General features: G+C 37.2%; 1 pseudogene across 1 annotated transcript in view; it reads right to left on the reverse strand.

Annotated features, from left to right (window-relative positions):
- LOC309620545 (DNA (cytosine-5)-methyltransferase 3A pseudogene) overlaps positions 1–13,293 on the reverse strand; it is a 396,604-nt pseudogene that overhangs the window by 9,967 nt on the left and 373,344 nt on the right. The window lies entirely within an intron of this gene.

Genomic DNA, 13,293 nt, shown 5'->3' on the forward strand with positions numbered 1-13,293 from the left:
CATATGTTTTTGGCAATATGTATATCTTCTTTGGAGAAATGTCTATTTAGGTCTTCTGCCCATTTTTGGATTGGGTTATTTGTTTTTTTTTTGATATTGAGCTGCATGGGCTGCTTGTAAATCTTGGAGATTAATCCTTTGTCAGTTGCTTCATTTGCAAATATTTTCTCCCATTCTAAGGGTTGTCTTTTGGTCTTGTTTATAGTTTCCTTTGCTGTGCAAAAGCTTTTAAGTTTCATTAGGTCACATTTGTTTATATTTGTTTTTATTTCCATTTCTCTAGGAGGTGGGTCAAAAAGGATCTTGCTGTGATTTATGTCATAGAGTGTTCTGCCTATGTTTTCCTCCAAGAATTTGATAGTGTCTGGCCTTACATTTAGGTTTTTAATCCATTTTGAGTTTATTTTTGTGTATGGTGTTAGGGAGGGTTCTAACTTAATTCTTTTACATGTAGCTGTCCAGTATTCTCAGCAACACTTATTGAAGAGACTGTCTTTTCTCCACTGTACATGCTTGCCTCCTTTATCAAAGATAAGGTGACCATACGTGCGTGGGTTTATCTCTGGGCTTTCTATCCTGTTCCATTGATCTATATTTCTGTTTTTGTGCCAGTACCATACTGCCTTGATTACTGTAGCTTTGTAGTATAGTCTGAAGTAAGGGAGCCTGATTCCTCCAGCTCCATTTTTCTTTCTCAAGATAGCTTTGGCTCTTCGGGGTCTTTTGTGTGTCCATACAAATTGTGAAATTTTTTGTTCTAGTTCTGTGAAAAATGTCAGTGGTAGTTTGATAGAGATTGCATTGAATCTGTAGATTGCTTTTGGTAGTAGAGTCATTTTCACAACGTTGATTCTTCCAATCCTAGAACATGATATATATCTCCATCTATTTGTATAATCTTTAATTTCTTTCATCAGTGTCTTATAATTTTCTGCATACAGGTCTTTTGTCTCCTTAGGTAGGTTTATTCCTAGATATTTTATTCTTTTTGTTGCAATGGTAAACGGGAGTGTTTTCTTAATTTCAATTTCAGATTTTTCATTTTTAGTGTATAGGAATGCAAGAGATTTCTGTGCATTAATTTTGTATCCTGCTACTTTACCAAATTCATTGATTAGCTCTAGTAGTTTTCTGGTGCCAGTTTTAGGATTCTCTATGTATAGTAACGTATCATCTGCAAACAGTGAAAACTTTATTTCTTCTTTTCCAATTTGGATTCCTTTTATTTCTTTTTCTTCTCTGATTGCTGTGGCTAACACTTCCAAAACTATGTTGAATAATAGTGGTGAGAGTGGGCAACCTTGTCTTTTTCCTGATCTTAGTGGAAATGGTTTCATTTTTTCACCTTTGAGGACGATGCTGACTGTGGGTTTGTCATATATGGCCTTTAGTATGTTGAGGAAAGTTCCCTCTATGTCTACTTTCTGCAGGGCTTTTATCATAAATAGGTGTTGAATTTTGTTGAAAGCTTTCTCTGCATCGATTGAGAGGTTCATATGGTTTTTCTCCTTTAATTTGTTAATATGGTGTATCACATTGTTTGATATGTGTGTATTGAAAAATCCTTGCATTCCTGGAATAAACCCCACTTGATCATGGTGTATGATCATTTTAATGTTCTGTTGGATTCTGTTTGCTACTATTTTGTTGAGGAGTTTTGCATCTATGTCATCAGTGGTATTGGCCTGTAGTTTTCTTTCCCTGTGACATCTTTGTGTGGTTTTGGTGTCAGGGTGATGGTGGCCTTTTAGAATGAGTTTGGACGTGTTACTCCCTGTGCTATATTTTGGAAGAGTTTGAGAAAGATAGGTGTTAGCTCTTCTCTAAATGTTTGATAGAATTCGCCTGTAAAGCCATCTGGTCCTGGGTTTTTGTTTGCTGGAAGATTTCTAATCACAGTTACAATTACAGTGCTTGTGATTTGTCTGTTCATATTTTCTATTTCTTCCTGGTTCAGTCTCGGCAGGTTGTGCATTTCTAAGAATTTGTCCATTTCTTCTAGGTTGTCGAATTTACTGGCATAGAGTTGCTTTTAGTAATCTCTCATGATCCTTTGTATTTCTGCAGTATCAGTTGTTACTTCTACCTTTTCATTTCTAATTCTATTGATTTGAGTCTTCTCCCTTTTTTTCTTGATGAGTTTGGCTAATGATTTATCAATTTTGTTTATCTTCTCAAAGAACCAGCTTTTAGTTTTATTGATCTTTGCTATCTTTTCATTCATTTCTTTTTCATTTATTTCTGATCGATCTGATCTTTATGATTTCTTTCCTTCTGCTAACTTTGGGGGTATTTTGTTCTTCTTTCTCTAATTGCTTTAGGTGCAAGGTTAGGTTGTTTATTTGAAATGTTTCCTGTTTCTTAAGGTAGGATTGTATTGCTATAAACTTCCCTCTTAGTACTGCTTTTGCTGCAACCCATAGGTTATGGGTCATCCTGTCTCCACTGTCATTTGTTTTTAGGTATTTTTGGATTTCCTCTTTGATTTCTTCAGTGATCACTTGGTTATTAAGTGGTGTATTGTTTAGCCTCCATGTGTTTGTATTTTTTACAGATCTTTTCCTGTAATTGATATCTAGTCTCACAACATTGTGGTCTGAAAAGACACTTGATACAATTTCAATTTTCTTAAATTTAACAAGGCTTGATTTGTGACCCAAGATATGATCTATCCTGGAGAATGTCCCATGAGCATTTGAGAAGAATGTGTATTCTGTTGTTTTGGGATGGAATGTCCTATAAATATCAATTAAGTCCATCTTCTTTAATGTATCTTTTAAAGCTTGTGTTTCATTATTTATTTTCATTTTGGATGATCTGTCCATTGGTGAAAGTGGGATGTTAAAGTCCCCTACTATGATTGTGTTACTGTCCATTTCCCCTTTTATGGCTGTTAGTATTTGCCTTATGTATTGAGGTGCTCCTATGTTGGGTGCATAAATATTTACAACTGTTATACCTTCTTCTTAAATCGATCCCTTGATCATTATATAGTGTCCTTCTTTGTCTCTTGTAATAGTCTTTATTTTAAAGTCTATTTTGTCTGATATGAGAATTGCTACTCCAGCTTTCTTCTGATTTCCATTTGCATGGAATATCTTTTTCCATCCCCTCACTTTCAGTCTGTATGTGTCCCTAGATCTGAATTGGGTCTCCTGTAGACAGCATATATATGGGTCTTGTTTTTGTATCCATTCAGCCAGTCTGTGTCTTTTGGTGGGAGCATTTAATCCATTTACATTTAAGGTAATTATCGATATGTATGTTCCTATTCCCATTTTCTTAAATATTTTGGGATTGTTATTGTAGGTGTTTTCCTTCTCTTGTGTTTCTTGCCTAGAGAAGTTCCTTTAGCATTTGTTGTAAAGCTCACTTGGTGATGCTGAACTCTCTCAGCTTTTGCTTGTCTGTAAAGGTTTTAATCTCTCTATCAAATCTGAATGAGATCCTTGCTGGGTAGAGTAATCTTGGTTGTAGATTTTTCTCCTTCTTCGCTTTAAATATGTCCTGCCACTCCCTTCTGGCTTGCAGAGTTTCTGCTGAAAGATCAGTTGTTAACCTTATGGGGATTCCCTTGTGTGTTATTTGTTGTTTTTCCCTTGCTGCTTTTAATATGTTTTCTTTGTATTTAATTTTTCATAGGTTGATTCATATGTGTCTTGATGTGTTTCTCCTTGGATTTATCCTGTATGGGACTCTCTGTGCTTCCTGGACTTAATTAACTATTTCCTTTCCCATATTAGGGAAGTTTTCAACTATAATCTGTTCAAATATTTTCTCAGTCCCTTTCTGTTTCTCTTCTTCTTCTCGGAGTCCTATAATTCAAATGTTGGTGCATTTAATGTTGTCCCAGAGGTCTCTGAGACTGTCCTCAGTTCTTTTCATTTATTTTTCTTTATTCTGCTCTGCAGTCGTTATTTCCACTATTTTATCTTCCATGTCACTTATCCGTTCTTCTGCTTCAGTTATTCTGCTATTGATCCCTTCTAGAGAATTTTTAATTTCATTTATTGTGTTTTTCATCATTGTTTGTTTTCTCTTTACTTCTTCTAGGTCCTTGTTAAATGTTTCTTGTATTTTCTCTATTATATTTCCAAGATTTTGGATCATCTTTACTATAATTATTCTGAATTATTTTTCAGGTAGACTGCCTATTTCCTCTTCATTTATTAGGTCTGGTGGGTTTTTTCCTTGCTACTTCATCTGCTGTGTGTTTCTCTGTCTTCTCATTTTTCTTAACTTACTGTGTTTGGGGTCACATTTTCTCAGGCTGCAGGTTCGTAGTTCCTGTTGTTTTTGGTGTCTCTCCCCAGTGGCTAAGGTTGCTTCAGTGGGTTGTGTAGGCTTCCTGGTGGAGTGGACTAGTACCTGTATTCTGGTGGATGAGGTTAGATCTTGTCTTTCTGGTGTGTGGATCCACGTCTGGTGGTGTGTTTTGGGGTGTCTGTGGCCTTATTATGATTTTAGGCAACCTCTCTGCTAATGGATGGGGCTGTGTTCCTGTCTTGCTAGTTGTTTGGCATAGGGTGTCCAGCACTGTAGCTTGCCAGTCTTTGAGTGAAGCTGGGTCTTGGCGTTGAGATGGAGATCTCTGGGAGATTATCGCCATTTGATATTACATGGAACTGGGAGGTCTCTTTTGGACCAGTGTTCTGAAGTTGGCTCTCCCACTTCATAGGCACAACACTGACCACTGACTGGAGCACCCAGAGCCTTTCATCCACATGGCTCAGAATAAAAGGGAGAAAAAATAACAAGCAAGAAAGAAAGAGGATAAAATAAAATAAAGTAAAATAAAATAAAATAGTTATTAAAATAAAAAATAAAAAATAATTATTAAGAAAATTTTTTTTAAAAGTAAAAGAAAATAAAACAAAACAAAACAAAAAAAAAACGGACGGATAGAACCCTAGGACAAATGGTGAAAGCAAAGCTATACAGACAAAATCACACACAGAAGCATACACATACACACTCACGAAAAGAGAAAAAAGGGAAACAATAATATATCTTTGCTCCCAAAGTCCACCTCCTCAATTTGGGATGATTCGTTGTCTATTCAGATTCCACAGACGAGACGCAGGTACACCAAGTTGACTGTAGAGATTTAATCCGCTGCTCCTGAGGCGTCTGGAAGAGATTTCCCTTTCTCTTCTTTGTTTGCACAGCTCCCAAGGTTCAGCTTTGGATTTGGACTCACCTCTGTGTGTAGGTCGCCTGAGGGCATCTGTTCTTTGCTCAGACAGGGTGGGGTTAAAGAAGCAGCTGATTCTGGGGCTCTGGCTCAATCAGGCAGGGGTGAGGGAGGGGTACAGATGTGGGGTGAGCCTGCGGCAGCAGAGGCCAGAATGACTTTGCACCAGCCTGAGGCGCGCCCTGCGTTCTCCCAGGGAAGTTGTCCCTGGATCACGGGACCCTGGCAGTGACAGGCTGCACAGGCTCCCGGGAGGGGCGGTGTGGATAGTGACCTGTGCTCACACACAGGCTTCTTGGTTGCGGCAGCAGCAGCCTTAGCATCCCATGCCCATCTCTGTGGTCTGCGCTGAGAGCCGCGGCTCGCACCCCTCTCTGAAGCTCCTTTAAGCAGTGCTCTTAATCCCCTCTCCTCGCGCACCAGGAAACAGAGGCAAGAAAAAGTCTCTTGCCTCTTTGGCGGCTCCAGACTTTTTCCAGGACTCCCTCCTGGCTAGCCGTGGTGCTCTAGCCCCCTTCAGGCTGTGTTCACACTGCCAACCCCAGTCCTCTCCCTGCGATCCGACTGAAGCCCGAGCCTCAGCTCCCAACCCCCGCCTGCCCCAGTGGGTGAGCAGACAAGCCTCTCGGGCCAGTGAGTGCTGGTCGGCACTGATCCTCTGTGAGGTAATCTCTCTGCTTTGCCCTCTGCACCCCTGCTGCTGTGCTCTCCTCCTTGGCTCCGAAGCTTCCCCCCTCCACCACCTGCAATCTCCGCCCACGAAGGGGCTTCCTAGTGTGTGGAAGCCTTTCCTCCTTCACAGCTCCCTCCCACTGGTGCAGGTCCTGTCCCTATTCTTTGTCTCTGTTTTTTCTTTTTTCTTTTGCCCTACCCAATTACGTGGGTATTTTCTTGCCTTTTGGGAAGTCTGAGGTCTTCTACCAGCGTTCAGTAGGTGTTCTATAAGAGCAGTTCCACATGTAGATGTATTTCTGATGTATCTGTGGGGAGGAACGTGATCTCCACGTCTTACTCTTCCACCATCTTGAAGCTCCCTCTTCCCTGTATATTGATTTTATATTCTGCAACTTTACTGAGTTTATTAGTTCTAACAGTTTTTATTGGAGTCTTTAGGGTTTTCTATATACAATATCATGTCATCTGCAAATAGCAACAGTCCTCCTTTTTTTTTTTTTATAGCCACACTGACCTTTCTTCTCTGGTCTTGGCTCTGACATTTAGAATCCTCAATGACATTTTCTATTTCTATAACCTTGTTATGTAAAAATATCCACAACATTTGTGGACCTTGAAAACATTATGGTAAGTGAAATAAGCGAGGTACAGTAGGACAAATATTATATGATTCCAGTTATATGAGGTACCTAGTATAGGCAAAATCATACAGAGGGAAAGTAGAATAGAAGAACCCAGGGAACAGGCAAAGGGTGAACTGGGAATTATTGGTTAATGGATACAGAGTTTATATTGAAGATGATAAAATAGTTTTGAGTATAAATGTTATCTATGCTTACATAACATTGTGAATGTATTCAATGCCACTGAATTTTGAGCTTTAAAATGGTTAAAATGATAATCTATTTTACCATAATTTAAAAACATTACATAGGGATGCACAAATCAAATTTCAGACAATGAGACTCCATAGACCAAATAACCCATTTTCTTCAACAATTTAATTGCAAGAAAAAATATTAAAACGTGACATTCAACTAATTGCAATAAACATATTTTTACTTGGATCCTTGTCATGTAAAAAGGATATTATCTTTTAGAGAGATATATATTAAAATGGATGGATGAAATGCTATAAAGTATGGGATTTGTTTCAATATGATAAAGAATGGGAGGAGTCAGTGAAGCAAGAGTCTATGCATTGGGGCTGGATAATGTGTATATGGGACTTGATTGTACTCATCTCTCTACACTTTTATGTGTTTGATTTTTTTATATAATAAAATGTTAAAAAAATGTTTCCTGTAGCTTGGGAACATCTCAACAAATTCTTGTAAGTCACAGACTGGCCTAATTCTACAGGAAATGTGATTGTTCAAAAAATAATAGATGTATGGCAAGCATGTTTTTTTAATTTATTAAAAAAACAGAATTTCATTTTAATTCGGTGAGTGAAGAAATGTGGTCAGTTAAAATGCTTACATCCTCAGAACCCCTTTCACTCATACTTCCTGCTGATCACATTGCTTCTTTATTCTTGGAATGCAGACTTGATGCCTGAAGCACATCATTCATCATGGGATCACGAAGAGAAAAGCCACATACTAAGAATGGGCAGAACACAAAGAGACATAAAGTCTGTATTCCTGATGGCATCACTGATAGTACCAGTGTATTACTTATCTCTCCCTTTCTGTTTAAACCACTGTGGTAGGATTTTCTGTTGTTTTGTTTAACAAAGAACATTCCTAATTTGATACTAAACTCTCAATAATTATTTATTGAATAAATAAAATTTGTAAACAACTGATTTGTGAAATTTGTAAGAGAAATGAAAAAGAAAACCCTTGTATACTGTTGGTGGGAATGTAAATTTGTACAGCCACTGTGGAAAACTCTATGGAAGTTCCTCAAAAAATGAAAAATAGAATTACCATATGATCTAGCAGTTCCACTCCTCAGTATCGATCCAAGGAAAATGAGAACACTAGTTTGAAAAGATACACGCACCCCAGCATTCATAGCAGCATTATTTACAATAGCCAAGATATGGAAGCAACCTAAATGTCCATCAACAGATGAATGGATGAAGAAGATGTGATATATATATATATATATATATATATATATATATATATATATATATATATTATATATATATATATATATATATCTTCATCATATATATAATGGAATAGTAGCCATAAAAAAGAATGAAATTCTGCCATTTACATCAACATGGATGGACCTAGAGAGTATCATATTTAGTGAAGTAAGTCAGACAGAGAAAGACAAATACTCTGTTATCACTTATATGTGAAATCTAAAAACGTAAACAAATGAATGTGTATAACACAACAGAAGCAGACTCACAAATATAGAGAAAAAACTAGTGGTTACCAGCAGGGAGAGAGAAGGGGGGAGGGGCAAGATAAGGGTATGGGAGATACAAACTACTATGTAGAAAAGAAACAAGGATATATTGTACAGCACAGAGAAATACAGGAATTATTCTTTTTTTTTTCAAGAGGAAAGTTTTTATTTGTTTATGGAAAAATATGGCTCATTGACTAATTACTATATATCCCCTTTACCATTTACATGCAAATCTATAGTTTTTTTTATGAAATGTCTGTGATGCAGTCCACCTATGATAAAGCAGACTTTAAAATTATATCTCCTGGTTCTAAATCCAGGTGTCATTCAATGTTCCTTGTCTTGCGTGATCTCTGGAGTATTCTGTATTGCTGATTGTATCTCCTTGAAACTCTTCTGTCTTAAATACTAGGATAATATCTTGTGAGTTTTCTCTCCCACGTATCAATTTTGACACTACAAGTATTGGTATGGACCCTTTTCTCTCTACATAGTATCACTGGATCATTGAATTAACTTCTATGAACTCAATTTCTAACTGAGGGATCCCAAATTTGGATAGTTGAGATCTTTCTTTTGAGTTCTAGAGAGTTCCCTTTAGACGTGCAGCCTATTTCCAAAACTGACCTTATCTTCTTTTCTACAAAATCTTCCCCTGCCCCTTGGATTACAACATCACCCATCTATATCATTCTCCCTTCTTCCAGTTATAATGCAGACCATAGCATGTCACTCTTCTGCCTAGCATCTTCACTGGCTGCCCATTGCCTTCATGGAAAAAGATACTACAGTCTTCATTGTCCAGGCTTGCCTGATTCCGTAACTTCACCCCACCTCATACTGCAGGTCTGTTCATTACTGTGAATGTATTGTGCTCTGACACACTGCTGCACCATGGTAATAATGTTATTAACAAATACTTATATTAATTAAGGGCTAATTGTGTTTCAAGCACTATGCCAAACCACTTTAAATTCATTACCTTACATAATCACATCAACTTTATGTCGTAGGTTCTTTTACTGTCCCTATTTTTGGAAGAGGATACTGAGGTTTGGAGGTTAAGTAATGTACCCAGGCTCACAGTTCATAAGAGACAGAGACAGAAATCCTACGGTTAAGCATGATGCTATGTTGCTTCTCATATGCCTCACACAAGCTGTTCCCTGCCTGGATTTTCCTTCTCCCACCTGCTATCTTACCTGGTTGACTACTATTTATCCTACAGGATGTTGCAAGAAGCAGGTATTACTTTGCTGTGACCCTGTTGCTTCTTCTTCTTCTTTTTTTTATCTTTAACATCTTTATTAGGAGTATAATTGTTTTACAATGGTGTATTAGTTTCTGCTGTATAACAAAGTGAATCAGCTACACATATACCTACATCCCCATAACTCCTCCCTCTTGCATCTCCCTCCCACACTCCCTATCCCACCACTCTAGGTGGTCACAAAGCACCAAGCCAATCTCCCTGTGCTATGCAGCTGCTTCCCACTATATATCTATTTTATATTTGGTAATGTATATATGTCCAGACCATGCTCTCACTTCATCCCAGCTTACCCTTCCCCCTCCCCGTCTCCTCAAGTCCATTCTCTATGACTGCATCTATATTCCTGTCCTGTCCCTAGGTTCTTCAGAACCTTTTTTTTTTTTTAGATTCCATATATATGTGTTAGCATATGGTATTTGTTTTTCTCTTTCTGACTAACTTCACACTGTATGACAGTCTCAAGGCCCATCCATCTCACTACAAATAACTCACTTTCGTTTCTTTCTATGACTGAGTAATATTCCATTGAATATATGTGTCACATCTTCTTTATCCATTCATCTGACGACGGGCACTTAGGTTGCTTCCATGTCCTGGCTATTGTAAATAGAGCTGCAATGAATATTGGGGTACATGACATTTTTTGATTTATGGTTTTCTCAGGGTATATGCCCAGTAGTGGGATTGCTGGGTCGTATGGTAGTTCTATTTTTAGATTTTTGAGGAAGCTCCATACTGTTCTCCATAGTGGCTGTATCAATTTACATTCCCACCAACAGAGCAAGGGGGTTCCCTTTTCTCTACATCCTCTCCAGCATTTATTGTTTGAAGATATTTTGATGATGGCCATTCTGACAAGTGGGAGGTTATACCTCATTGTACTTTTGATTTGCATTTCTCTAATGATTAGTGGTGTTGAGCATCCTTTCATGTGTTTGTTGGCAATCTGTATATCTTCTTTGGAGAAATGTCTCTTTAGATCTTCTGCCCATTTTTGGATTGGGCTTGTTTTTTTGACAATGAGCAGCATGAGCTGCTTGTATATTTTGGAGAATAATCCTTTGTCAGTTGCTTGATTTGCAAATATTTTCTCTCATTCTGAGGGTTGCCTTTTCGTCTTGTTCATGGTTTCCTTTCCTGTGCAAAAGCTTTTAAGTTTCATTAGGTCACATTTGTTAATTTTTGTTTTTATTTCCAATTATCTGGAGGTGGGTCAAAAATGATCTTGCTGTGATTAATGTCAAAGAATGTTCTTCCTATGTTTTCCTCTAAGAGTTTTATAGTGTCTGGCCTTACATTTAGGTTTTTAATCCATTTTGAGTTTATTTTTGTGTATGGTGTTAGGGAGGCTTCTAACTTAATTCTTTTACATGTAGCTGTCCAGTATTCTCAGCAACACTTATTGAAGAGACTGTCTTTTCTCCACTGTACATGCTTGCCTCCTTTATCAAAGATAAGGTGACCATATGTGTGTGGGTTTATCTCTGGGCTTTCTATCCTGTTCCATTGATCTATATTTCTGTTTCTGTGCCAGTACCAGACTGCCTTGATTACTGTAGCTTTGTAGTATAGTCTGAAGTAAGGGAGCCTGATTCCTCCAGCTCCATTTTTCTTTCTCAAGATAGCTTTGGCTCTTCGGGGTCTTTTGTGTTTCCATATAAATTGTGATTTTATTTTCTAGTTCTGTGAAAAATGCCAGTGGTAGTTTGATAGGGATTGCATTGAATCTGTAGATTGCTTTGTGTAGTAGAGTCATTTTCACAATGTTGATTCTTCCAATCCAAGAACATGGTATATCTCGCCATCTGTTTGTTTCATCTTTAATTTCTTTCATTAGTGTCTTAATAGTTTCTGCATACAAGTATTTTGTCTCTTTAGGTAGGTTTCTTCCTAGGTATTTTATTCTTTATGTTGCAATGGTAAATGGGAGTGTTTCCTTAATTTCCCTTTCAGATTTCTCATCATTAGTGTATAGGAATGCAAGAGATTTCTGTGCATTAATTTTGTATCCTGCTACTCTACCAAATTCATTGATTAGCTCTAGTAGTTTTCTGGTAGCATCTTTAGGATTCTCTAGGTATAGTATCATGTCATCTGCAAACAGTGACAGCTTTACTTCTTCCTTTCCATTTTGGATTCCTTTAATTTCTTTTTCTTCTCTGATTGCTGTGGCTAACACTTCCAAAACTATGTTGAATAATAGTGTTGAGAGTGGGCAACCTTGTCCTGTTCCCGATCTTAGAGGAAATGGTTTCAGTTTTTCACCATTGAGAATGATGTTGCCTGTAGGTTTGTCATATATGGCCTTTATTATGTTGAGGTAAGTTCCCTCTATGCCTACTTTCTGGAGAGATTTTATCATAAATGGGTGTTGAATTTTGTAGAAAGATTTTTCTGCATCTATTGAGATGATCATATGGTTTTTATCCTTCAATTTGTTAATATGTTATATCTCATTGATTGATTGCATATATTGAAGAATCCTTGCATTCCTGGGATAAACCCCACTTGATCATGGTGTATGATCATTTTAATGTGTTGTTGGATTCTGTTTGCTAGTATTTTGTTGAGGATTCTTGCACCTATGTTCATCAGTGATATTGGCCTGTAATTTTCCTTTTTGTGGCATCTTCATCGGGTATTGGTATAATGGTGATGGTGGCCTTGTAGAATGAGTTTGGGAGTGTTCCCCCCTCTGCTATATCTTGGAATAGTTTGGGAACGATAGGTGTTAGCTCTTCTCTAAATGCTTGATAGTATTGTCTGGTGAAGCCATCTGGTCCTGGGATTTGTTCAAAGATTTGTAATCACAGTTTCAATTTCAGTGCTTGTGTTTGGTCTGTTTATATTTTCTGTTTCTTCGTGGTTTAGTCTCGGAAGTTTGTGCTCTTCTAAGAATTTGTCCATTTCTTCAGGTTGTCCATTTTTTTTTGGCATATAGTTGCTTGTAGTAATCTCTCATTATCCTTTGTATTTCTGCAGTGACAGTTGTTTCTTCCCTTTTTTCATTTATAATTCTATTCATTAGAGTTTTCTCCCTGTTTTTCTTGATGAGTTTGGCTAATGGTTTATCAATTTTGTTTCTCTTCTCAAAGAACCAGCTTTTAGTTTTATTTATCTTTGCTATCATTTCCTTCATTTGTTTTTCTTTAATTTCTTATCTGATCTTTATGTTTCCTTTCCTTCTGCTAGCTTTGGGGTCTTTTTTTCCTTCTTCCTCTGAATGCTTTAGGTGTAAGGTTAGGTTGTTTATTTGAGTTGTTTCTTGTTTCTTGAAGTAGGATTGTATTGTTATTATATTCCCTCTTAGAACTGCTTTTGCTGCATCCCATAGGTTTTGGGTCGTCGTGTCTCCATTGTCATTTGTTTCTAGGTATTTTTTGATTTTCTGTTTGAGTTATTCAGTGAACTCTTGGTCGTTTAGTAATGTATTGTTTAGCCTCCATGTGTTTGTATTTTTTACCGATTTTTTCCTGTAATTGATATCTAGTCTCATAGTGTTGTGGTCGGAAAAAATATTTGACACAACTTCAATTTTCTTAAATTTACCAAGGCCTGATTTGTGACCCAGGAAATAATCTATCCTGGAGAATGTTCCATGAGCACTTGAGAAGAAAGTGTAATCTGCTGTTTTGGATGGAATGTCCTATAAATATCAATTAATTCCATTCTTGTTTAATATATCATTAAAAGCTTGTGTTTCCTTATTTATTTTTATTTTGGGTGATCTGTCCATTGGTGAAAGTGGGGTGTAAAGTCCCCTACTATTATTGCG

This window comes from Balaenoptera borealis, assembly GCF_965194805.1.
Source record: "Balaenoptera borealis genome assembly, chromosome: X".
Lineage (NCBI taxonomy): Eukaryota > Metazoa > Chordata > Mammalia > Artiodactyla > Balaenopteridae > Balaenoptera > Balaenoptera borealis.